This window comes from Octodon degus, unplaced genomic scaffold (genome assembly GCF_000260255.1).
Source record: "Octodon degus isolate 3935 unplaced genomic scaffold, OctDeg1.0 scaffold00114, whole genome shotgun sequence".
NCBI lineage: Eukaryota > Metazoa > Chordata > Mammalia > Rodentia > Octodontidae > Octodon > Octodon degus.
The window spans coordinates 2,230,332-2,241,662 of NW_004524690.1; the positions used below are offsets into that span (position 1 = coordinate 2,230,332).

Here is an 11,331-nt window from a genome sequence, read left to right on the forward strand (position 1 = left end):
TAAAAATAGAATGTTATTACAAGCAATAAAAGAATGATGTAAATTTTCATGTATTATTCTGGAAACTTCTCCAACATGTATTTTGCTAAATAAAAAAGCAAATTCCAGGGGGGGGAAAATATAAAGGTAACATCAGGAAACTAGTGGGATAGAAAACATAGAAACAAAAGAGAATATGACTAAAATTAAAATCTGGTTTTTAATCAATAAAATTAAAAATCCATAGAGACTACGTTAAGAAGAGAAATGACACAAATTATTGGTGTGAGGAATGGAAGGGTAAGACAATCCTGCAGACATTCGAGGGATAATAACAATAAAACATTACAATGTCATGTGTATAAATTTTACAACTTAGAAGAAATGGACAAAGTCCTTGAAAGACATAAAACTACCACATCTCACTTAAAAAAAATACCATCATCTGAAAGTTCTGAATTTATTAGAGCGATTAGATTAATTTTTTTAAAGTAAAATTCCAGGTTCAAATTGTTCCGCTGGAGAAACTTACCACATACCTAAGGAAGAAAGAATACTTATTTTAAAGAAACTATTTTGTAAAATAAAAGAAGAGATAATATTTCACTATGTATTTTATGAGAGAAGAATTGTACTCAGAAACCAACTAGAGAGACATCACATAGGAAAATGACAGACCAATATTCCCATAAACACAGGCATAGAAATCCATCATAATTCATAGAAAAAGGGAAATACACTATGATCAAGTAGACTTTTTCCTTAGGAATATAAAGTTGTTCTTCCACTTGAAAACCAATTAATATAATTCTGTATATTAAACCAGAAAGCAGAAATGATGGAGACATCACAATAGATATGAAGTATTTGACAAAATTCAACACTCATTCATGGTAAAACTAAAAGCCACAAGGAACTACAAATAGCAGGAAACTTCTTCAGCCTCCAAAAGGAGCTTATGTCCATAGCACACTACATTTAATGAAGACTGAAAGTTTTTCAAGATTTACAACAATGCAGGGCCAGCCAAACAGCTCAGTGGATTAAAGCACCTGCAAGTAGTTGCAGGGGCTGGGGGTTCAATCCCCGGGCCTGCCGTGTCAGCACTGCCCTTGGGGTGCACTGAGACAGCAATTGAGACTGGGCAAGACGGTGCACCTGTAATCCCAGCTCTTGGGAGACTGTAAACAGGCAGATCGAGTCGGATATAGTAGCGAGATCCTGAACACCCTGTAGACCCTTCTCTAAAAAAAAATTTAAAAAAGATTTAGGGGGCTGGGGAGATGGCTCAGTGGAATAAGCGCTACCTTGGCAAGTGCAAGGACCTGAGTTCAATCCCTGGTTCCGCAAAAAAATAAAATAAAAAAATAAAAAAAGATTTAGGACAAGGCAAAGATGTCCACTCTTGTCACTTATGTTCACCGCTGTACCATCAGTTCTGCCCCTTGCAACAAGGTCAGAAAAAAATAAAGGCACACAGAAAAGAAGTGAAGTTGTCATTTATTTGCAGCACAAGCTTAAGTTTATATCTAGCAGAGCATGCTTGCCCAGCATTCTAGGGCCCTGGGTTGGAGCCCCAGAACTATCAGATAAATTACTAATATAACACACAAAAAGAGCTAGCCTGTGAGTAAAGTGAGATAATAAGATTCAATGTTAAAAGTCAATTTCATTTTTATATTAGCAAAAAATAATTGGGTTGCAATGTACCAGAATGGGAGAAATAGAAGAAGGAAGGGAGAAAGAGACATGTATGTCTATGCATAGGGTACTTGATAATTGTACTGCTGATTTCTGCTGATCTATTGAAAAGCGCAGTTAATGCTTACATTTCTTCTCTCTCTTCAATTTTTTGGCCAATTTTTCATGCTTATATCTGTTAATCAAAACAACTAATTTGAAGACAACAATATGCAACATAACAATCTGTTGAATTCCTATCATTTTGTTTAATGAAATTCTGTGTCTTTTCTAATTGGGTTTTACTCTTTAAAAAAATACATGTAAAGCTGCAACTCATCCCTCGCCCTTTGTGGCTACTGAGCAAATGTAACTCTGTCTTCGTTCTCCATTACATTAAGAGCCTGTTATCCTTTGGATTTTGTAAGATGATAGAAACTGGGAATTTCAAGTCAATAAAATATTGACTTTTTTGTAATTGAAAAAAATAATTGGATTGTTTCAGAGAAATAGCCCAGGAATCGAACCAGGGATTGAACTCGGAACCTTGTGCTTTCTAGGCAGGCACTTAGACCCCAAGCTATCTCCCCAACCCTAAGGATTTCTGAGACACAAATGAAAATGATGATAATAATCTTCATTAAAATGGAAGACATTCACTTTTCAAGAGATATTCTTAAGAAAATGTATTGGCAATCCAAAAGCCTGAAGGAAATACTTGTGATGCAAGTAGCTAATTAAGGACTAGCGGTGTGTGGCCACTGGCTAGCTTGAGCTCTCTGCGTCTGTTTCCTTGCCTATAAAGTGATAATAGTTCTCTCATAAAATTGTATGAGGATGATGTGCCATAACAAACAAAATCAGACACAATTTTCTAGTATAATTTTAATATGGTATAGATCATTATCTTTTATGAAAGGAAAAGGACAGCACTCAAAATGAGCAAAGAAGGCCCACCGAAATTTGAAATAAAGGACAAAAAGTTGCCCTCTATTTCCAAAAGGTTTTACATAAACGGAGGCTGGGAAAAGCCCTCCTTTCAGCCCATTGGGAACCGAGGTCCCTGCAATATTCCAGCTCTGAACGTGGAGAACTTCTGGGTCCTGCTGGGAGTCAATACTAAAAAAGATTCAGCTAGTTGTTTGGGAAGCTGAGGCAGAAGGACGGCAAGCTCAAGGTCAGCCTAGAAAACTAACTTAATGAGAGGAAGGGGTGGGTAAGAATGGTAGTGGAGAGGAATGCGGCTCAGTGATAGCATGCTTGCCTGGCATGCACCGCTGGGCCCTGGTTCGATTCCCAGGCTGTGAGGTGGGTGGCAAGACTGAGCCAGGAAGCCTCTTTTCTGCACCCAAGGTGCAGTCCGGTGAAGTCGGCTGATGGTTGAATTTCATCAAGAGATCAAGTTGTATCCTTTTCATTCTACTCTGAAGTTGAACTACTTTCTCATAAATGTTTGTAATTGTAACTGCTAATTACCTAATTTTAATAGCTGATTTCTGTGTCACAATCAGAATCCTCCAAAGCCTGCCTCATCTCTCCTTTGCTGTCCCTTGCAGCCCTCACAGCCACCAGCTCTGCTTCCTCCCCCTGCGGCCATCTTGCCGTAGCTGTCCAGCTGCAAACAGACTCAGCCAGTGCAGCTAAATGAGACCTATGGGGTGGGGAGGAGGGGTGTCTCAACCACTTTCTTGTGGCTGAGACACAATTCCCAACATCCAGAAATTGAAAGAGGAGAGGGTTATTTTGGCTCACAGTTTCGGTCCAGAGCTGGCTGGCTCCAGGGCCGGGCAGTGTGGCCCATGAGAAACAGCTCACAGCTTAGTGGCAGGAAGCAGAGATGGGGAGGAGGGAAGGAAGGGGACCCTTCGGGCCACGCCCCCAGCGGGCACCTCCTCCAATCAGCTTCGCCTGCCAACCCCACCTTTAGCTATAAACCAATCTGCGATAGTTAACTGATTGTGCTGATTTGAGTCTAAAAGGCCCAGCTAGCTTGAATTGCACAGTTCTCAGTACGGCTGAAGGGATGTGCTGAGGACGGCAGACCCCACCTGGGCGTGAACGGTGCCTCGTCTACATGAAATAAAAGGAAAATGAAGAAGTAAGGCTCGCTTCTGTTTCTTCATAGGAGCTCCAGCCTTCACCTGCACCTTGGATGTCATCTCCTGGCTTCCAGCGCAGCCTCCTCAGCCTTCCGCTGGAGACCCTTCAGCCTTCCACCACAGACCCGGTGGCTTCCTGATACAGAGCTGCCCGGGGATGAGCTCAAGGCCTCCGACTGGACCGTTCAGAGCTCCAGCGCACAGGCAGATCTTTTGCAGTCTTCCACATCCGGCTCCGTGTGGCCATTGTAAGCGTATCTTGCAAATTCTTATACATTTGAGTCTCTTGCATTAATTGTTTGTCTAGTAAGTACTGACGGATAAACCTTCATCAGACTAATCCACCGATGACCATCACACCCCCAGGAAGCAGTCACCCCCAGCCGTGCATCCTAGGAGCCCCGAGGCTTGAGAGACACCTAGGGGTAAAACGTAACAGCAGGCTGGGGCTGGATCTTTCTAAGCATCTGCAAAGAGGAAAACATGATTTAGAGGAATTTCAGGTGATGAACCAAAAAGAAAGTTTCCTAAACCACTTTAAAATTATTATTAAAATCTTTTCAGTGCTTTTAAATTTAAACCACCTTTGTGAAACAGAAGCAAATTATTTAAAAGTAGAAGAACCTTCCAAAAGGAAAAAAGAGGGTTTCTTGAAATAAAAAAAAAAAAATGATATTATTTAGCCTGATTTATTCATTCCTATAAGACCAAGAGAGTGGTTGTCTATGGGAAAGGGGAAAAGAGAGATAGGGAAACTGCTGTTTTTCTGAGCAAACCTTCAAGAACTAGTTGACATTTAATGATCAAATGTGTTAGTTTGACTTTTAAAAAAAAAAGCGTAGTGGTCCAAGCCTTTCAGTCTTACATTAGAAATGAATTTCTTAATGCCCTCTTCTCTGCAGGGACACAAACCCCAGCCTTGACCCTGGGGTTCCTTTATGGCTTCCACATCTTCATTTCATCCCAGGGTTGTTTATAGTAAAAGATGGCACCTTGGAAGAGGAGGATCAGAACAAGGATGAAACATACCAGAAGCTTTTCCTATCTGAAAATGTTCAAATGGACTAAAATAGAAATTACAAAGGTAGAAATGGACCCAAAAGCATCAATCCTCATAATAAATTAGAATGGCTCACTAATGATGTGAAGTAAACACATATGTTGTCAGCCTGAGTTTAGAGTAAACCAAAACAAATAACTGTAATTACACCACACACACACACACATGCACGCACACACACCCCATGCTAGAGTTCCTTCTGTCCCTGAGGCTGTGACTCCCCCCATCCCATCACTCCAGAATCTCCCTGATGCACCTGTCACCCTTCCAGCTCAGCCAAGAGGCTGCCTTCTCTGAGAAGCTTTCCTGCTGAGTTAGTTGTCCTCCTCTGTGGCCCTGTGTTCTCACCACATCTACACAGATTGCTCTGACCACAGTCACTTCTCATAAGTGCTGACTCAGAGCTCCTGCAGGGGAATCACCGTGTGCCTCACATACACCTTGTGCCAATGGAGTGCCCCACATGGCTCCCCATTGGCTCAGCAGGTGGGAGCATCAGACCTAGGAGTCCAACCCACAGGAGGCCTGTGTGTGGGCTTTGCCCAACAGAGATGAGGGGACTGTGTTTGCCTATAGCATCCTAGTACCAGGCTGGATGCACGGTACTGGGGGAAGAAGCTACAAGACACGAGAGAGGAGCCAGTCTGCTGATCTCCCACAACAATCAATGGAAGCCACACGTAAAAGCCACTCTTTGCAGGATGAGCAGTATGGTGGCAACCAAAGTGGGCTTGAGGGGGGTCTGTGATGCAATAATGGGAGGAGCAGGGAGGAGCCAGGCGAGCGCAGCAGGTGCTTCTGAGTGCTGAGGAGCTGTGAAAGCCCCTGAAGCTGCACTTGGCCTTCTTGTTGGCTCTCACAGCCAACTTCCCAGAGGCGTGTAGGGAGCTCCTCCTGTTTCCTGTGACTCCTGTCTTTATGCAACATACCTGAGTGCCAGCAGAAGAGCCAGCAGACACAGCCTCCCGTCGTTCACGCGCCTGCATTTCAGCTTCTGCAAGCACAACCTCCCGCTACAGTGGGAGCTCAAGGGCACCGTGTTCCTATTATTAGGGACACCCTGCTTGATCACAGTGGGAGTCAATCCCTGCTCCCTCGGGTGAAGCACACATGGTTAGTTTAAAGCCATGGGTGTGTCCACGTCCATGTGGTGGGTCTCACACAGAAACACCCCAAAGAACAGGGGTGAACTTCTGCTAACTCCCCAGGCCCATGGGCAAGCAGGCCAGTGAACAGCACCACCAGGCACTGACAAGCCTCCAAAATACCTGCTCAGGATGTGAAGGCCCAGGAAGGTGCTGTCTGCGCTGAGATCTTAGTCTCTCTGCCGCCCGTCTACCTCTGCACATAATTAAACGTTAAGAAGTGTTGTGTGGGTTTTTCTAGAAATCAAAAGTACAGGCAGTTCTTCTGAGAGCTCGCTGATTACTCTTAGCACATTGTGTTTTAATTTTGATCTCTGGAAAATATCAAGAACAAGCAAAGAACTTCCCACCCCCACCCCAGCAAGCCCTGGCTCCATAGGAAAAACAGTACTGAAATAATACAAACATCTTGGATCAACCCTCTTTTGAAAGTAAGAAACGCGCCTCACCCTCCCAATAGGCCTGAAGTCTGCGCAGCTCGTCCGCCAAAGAGTGGGACTTGGCAGCACTCCTTGTAAACTTCAACCGCAGGAGGCCTCTGATTGAATTGAAATCATTTCCTCGGGTCAGATTTTGCTGGTGGTGCACTCCCCCCACCAGATGTGCATTCATCGTGTTGCTGCAGAGTGAGGCTGGGGTGGCGGTCAGGGCATGTAGGGGTGAATGCACATCTATTCACCTCCTAAATCTCTAATATGGGTGTGGACACTGCCCTGAAGAACCTTGGAAGATTCTATCTACTCTCATTTATCCTCAATTTTTTTTTGAGTGATTAGAATTTAATCAGAAAAACAGGGTAAGGAAATTGGAAATGACGAAATGCAAAAGGCAAAGCTGATGGTCGGTTTTCCACAGGTCATTTACCCAGGCTCCATTGTGGGCATACACATGGCCTACAGCATTCCAGGAGCCATCAGTAGTCCTGGGACACAGGGATTGCTCCTCCATGAAGACCAGAGAGTACAGCAAGAAAGCAGGGTTGGGTGTGACAAAATTTCACCTTAGCTGGGTGAGGTGGTGCACACTGGAAATAGCAGTCTCTGAGAGGCTGATGCAGTAGGGTATCAAGTTCAAGCCCAGGCCAGGCAACTTAGCAACTTTCTCAGAGCCTGTCTCTAAAACTAAATAAAAAGGCTTGGGATGAGTTCATTGCAAGCCCTTGGTTCAATCCCCAATGCTGAAAGGAACCCTTCTTGTCTCTTGGTGGACCACTATCCCCAGTGGTTCCTCCTGACCTGAACAGAGTCCTCTTATCCAATGAAGAGATGCTATTGTGTGTGGGTGAGCTTTCTTTCTGGTCACCCGATCCGGAACTTCTGCCCTGGAGAATGTTCCTGCCCGGGCCCTCATGGTGCTCCCAGTTAGGCCTCCCACAAGTGTTCCGCAGGCCAGCATGGGGGATCTTCATGCTCATCAGCTTTAGCATTGTTAGATTATCTAAAGCACTGTTTTGTTCTTAAGAAGAACAAGAATGCATTACAAAATATAAGGCACCCTTTACACACATTTTTAAAGATAAAACACAAGACTATAAAGAAATGTTCTACCTGCATTTAGTGCTTTAAACCATGCCCAAGACAGCCTGGCACACACAAGATCTCTCTTCTGTGCAGCCAAAGCACTGGTGGAAGATTTTTAACGTTCTGCCATATCCCACAGAGGACCATAGAGCATCTTTTCCTACTAGTTATACAATTTTATAGGTGAGAAAGCATCAGAGAATTGCTTACTGCTGTCATTTTACAATGAAACTGGCCCATGAGGTAGAGGCCTGGCTGTGTCTCCCCTGTGGCCATCCCGCTGTCCCTGGTCCAAGAACATGTACCTGACCACAGCCAGGGGACTGAAGTTGCTAAGAGAAACCAGTCACGGGCACAGAGGGACCACGAACCTGCTTATACTGCCACAGAGACATGCACAGAAAGTGAGCTTAGCTTTTCCTTTGTGTCCTAGTGGATTTGGCCTTGTTGTCTAGGTAATAGACAAGAGTGAGAAATCCCCATCTGAACTCTGATCCGGTGCAGCTCACTTACACAGCTTGTGTAGGCGATGTCCAGGGCTCCCACTCATGCTTTGCCTCCTGGCCAGAAGGGTGACTGGGTGTGCTCAAAGCACAGTGACCTCGGGTGGGGTGGCTGAGTGCCTGGACCTTCAGTCTGGCCTGCTGTTTGCTGGACCAGCTGCAGAGCGGCTGCTGAGGAGCCCGCCGGGGAATCATTGGCTTCAGTGCTTCCTGGGCATTGAGTCGGTGCCTGTTGCTCACATCCACAGCTGATAAACTTGGAGCCAAGTCTTCCCAGCCCAGCCAGGGCCCGGGGCCCTCCCTATGGTCTAGGCTTCCTCCCAGCTTGACTGTTCCAAGTTGCAGCCCCATCCCGTCTGGTCTCCCCGGCCCTTGCTGTGGGCCTCTCACCTTCCTCAGCAGCCCTTTGAAAACCCACTAGGTCCCAACATGCATGGCACATGTAAGTCCAGGGCAGCTCTGGGGGTCCCCAAGCCCTCTCTGCATCTAATTGTGTTGTCCCCTGCCTGAACTATGCTGAACAGTAACACTGGGCTCTAGCAGCATCACCTGCTCCCAAGACTCAGATGAGAAGCAGGGAGGAGGCCCCAGAGCTAGGTGATCCTCAGCATTATCTAACTTATCCCCCCCTCTTGGAGCTAAAATCTGCAGTGGGGAGAGAGGGGCCTACTTTAGCTCTTCTGCTTCCTGTTACTCTCTTTTCCCTGAACTCTCCAAATCCACTGACACAAAAGCAAAAATCCCCCTCTGAACTTAGTATTCTGAGCTTTTGAGCAAGAGTGTAATCTGTGAAGAAAACTTTATATTCTATTGGGAAAAGCTGACTATTTGAGGGGCTAAAAGAAATTTAGGACAATCTTTTATTTTTATTAATTTGAGGGGTGGTGAATCAGGTTTCAGGTGTAGTTGAAATCACTCTGGCTCTGGGGCTGGCCTCCAGCTTGCAGTGATCCTCCTGCCTCAGCCTTCCGAGTGCTGGGATCACAGGCATATGCCGGACTCCTCTGGTTTTAAAGCTGTTAATGTGACTCACACTATTGCGTCCTCCCGGCTTACTTTCTTAGGGATGGGAAGAAAACAGGCAATGGAAGACAAAAAGAACTACAGTATATTAACTTAATATTTGAAAAAATATTAGCCCTATATTTATAAAATATTAACATAGACATGTTTGCAAAATTTGTAAACATTAAAACAATGTGTTTACAAAATTGTGTGGTCAGACTGTAAAGGGTGTATGTAAATATCTAATATCCATAATTTCTAAATGCCTCCATAATTTTCAACATTATTCAGTATGTTAATGATCAGTTTTGTCCTGTACCTTGCCCCTCTCTACACAGGACCATATCACCTCTTAAAAGACTGGAGCTTTTCTGTTGTCAGTGAAGTTTTAGTTTTTATTTGGAAAAAAATGTTAATTTCTTGATGAAGGAATAAAGAAAATGCCATCTACATACATAACAGAACATAGTAACCTTAAGTCATAAAAAAGATGAAATCCTGTCAACAACATGCTAGGAACTGGTGATCATAATTCTGAGTGAAACAAGCCAGGTGCAGACATGGAAGCACATTGTGACCAGCAGGAAACAGGTTGATCAAGGCTACTAAGGTTTAGCCAGATAGGAATAAGTTCTTGTGTGCTTGGGCAGTAGGGATGTAGTGATAAAGCACTATATCTTTTTAAAAGCTAGCTGGGGAGTTAGTTCAGTGGCACAGTGTCTGCCTGGCAAGCGTAAGATCCCAAGTTCAATTCCCAGTACAGAAAAAAAAAAGCTATAAAGATTTTTAAAATATTTTATTTATTTATTTGATAACAGTTGAGGATTCAGCTTTACATACTTTTTTTAAAAAATCCCTCTATCATGATGGACTTTGTGAGCCTAGACCTGTATGTCTCATGGCAGAATTAAGACAAGGACTGTTAGCAAACCCATTGGGATCCAGAGTGCTAATTTGTGAGGACGTGGCCTGTATATGATGGAAACAGTAATGATTCCTGAGGTGAGTGCTGCCTTTTTATGTCTTTTTGTCTCTTCTCCCCACTCTTTCTTTTTTCATTGACCATGCATTTACAGATGGCTTTCTCTATGCTAGATGTCAAAGACAAAAAGAGAGCAGAAACTCCTGCTCCAAAGGACACTGCAGGCCAGAGGCAAGGAGAAACATACCCTTGCCACGTAACTAGTGCTCTGATGAATTCCTCAAGACACTGTCAGCACAGAGAACAGCCCTGAGCCTATGGTTCAAACCAGGGAGACTAATATTTTCAGTCAATAAAATAATGGAACAAACCTGGTAAATATTCTAAAGGCAGAAAGTACTGAGTCACATCTCTGAGCCACTATCTCATAATTAATAGGCGATTGCTCCATGCTGGACGTAAGGTAGACTGCTCTGGCATCGGAAAAGCCAGACACCCTGCGGAAGTCATGTTAGACGTCAATCACCATGCCGTGGAGAGTCTACAGAGGTTACCCAGGACACTGCTCAACAGAGCTTTGGTCACATGCACTTCAATCTGGGATTTAGAATCACTTAGCTTTGTCACAGGCATGCTTTCAAAGAAGTCACCTGGTAAAGAAGGACCCTGCAGCCCCTTGCACAGAACTGTAGGCCGCCTGACTCCTGACCCCACTGCCAGCCTTCCTCCAGGGCAAAGAGCAGGGAGGCGCTGACCAGGAAGAGAAAGGGGAGCTTGTCTGGTCCCTGTGCTTTGATGACAAGAGGTGTGTGTGGGGAGGGGTGGTTCAGACTTGCCTTTCTCCCATCCCGATTGTGTCACCCACAGAATATATGCCTATTTTACTGCAACGGCTTCCCTTTTTTTTTTTTTTTTTAACATTTCAAGTCCATGCTTATCTTTCTACCTTTATTTAACCTTGCCTGAAAAATTGTAATGAATCAAAGACTATCTCATTTTCACAACTAAACTCAGGGCCAGGGAGATGGCTCAGTAGGATAAGCGATTTACCTGGCAAGCACAAGGGCCTGAGTTCAATCCCTGGTTCCACAAAAAAAGAAAGAAAGAATATCTCTATACAAGGTGGCTCAGTAGAATAAGCACTTCCCTGGCAAGTACAAGGGCCTGAGTTCAATTTCCCAGTTCTGCAAAAAAAGTAAAAAAAAAAACAAAAAAACCTCTATACAAGGTTGAGAGTAACCTTGAATACCATGAATTGCCAGATATGATGGTACATACCTTTAATCCTAGTACTCTAGGGAGCTGAAGCAGGAAGTTTGTAAGTTCAAACCCAGGCTGACACAACTAAACTCAAAGATCCATAGAAGCTGGCCATGGTAGAGAACACCTATAATCCCAGCACTCGGGAGGCTGAGGCA

The 11,331-nt window shown here is 44.3% G+C and overlaps 1 long non-coding RNA gene across 1 annotated transcript; it reads right to left on the reverse strand.

Moving 5' to 3' along the window:
- Positions 1 to 3,467: 3,467 nt before the first annotated feature.
- LOC111812154 lies at positions 3,468 to 6,146 on the reverse strand. The gene is made up of 3 exons (XR_002817733.1): positions 5,748 to 6,146; positions 4,624 to 4,750; positions 3,468 to 4,225 (listed from the first exon to the last, which is right to left on the reverse strand). It is a non-coding gene; the product is annotated as an uncharacterized LOC111812154 (long non-coding RNA).
- Positions 6,147 to 11,331: the final 5,185 nt, after the last annotated feature.